Consider the following 574-nt stretch of genomic DNA (forward strand, 5'->3'; position numbering starts at 1 on the left):
CTATTGGCCGCAGCTGGCCTTACCGAACGATAAGGCAGATAGCACTCCAAACTAGAAAGGACTCATTGAGCCGCTGAACGCGGCCTGATGGACACGACTTTAGTCTTCATCAGTTCAGCTCAGTTCAATTCATTCAGTTCGGCTCAGGCTGTCGTAATTTCGGTCCCCGTTTGAATTGGACGGGGTATCGATCTGAGGGGAAGTTATCGATGATAGAAATTTTAGTACATTTGATTTTTTTTATCAACTCTCTGAAGATGGAAAACAACGAAATTAATCAGAGAGCCATCTTCGATTCAAATTATTGTACTCATGTTTACTACAACGTATTCAGTAGAACGAGATAGGAATATTAGGCGTCTCGTTCCTTCTTATGCTAGTTTCAACATTTTTTTATGTCCTAAAACCCGTATTGTAGGCACTTTTATACGTAGGAATTGAACCTGTTGCATTCGAACAGACTAATTACTTCTCAATCCAATAATTGATTTAGTCATGATATAATGCAATATAAGTAGGATTACAACTCGTCCAGATTTTTCCGGAAATACTTATTTTTTTCGAAAAAACTTAA

The sequence above is a fragment of the Achroia grisella genome, unplaced genomic scaffold (assembly GCF_030625045.1).
Source record: "Achroia grisella isolate CSIRO2021 unplaced genomic scaffold, CSIRO_AGI_Agris_v1 utg515, whole genome shotgun sequence".
Taxonomy (NCBI): Eukaryota; Metazoa; Arthropoda; class Insecta; order Lepidoptera; family Pyralidae; genus Achroia; species Achroia grisella.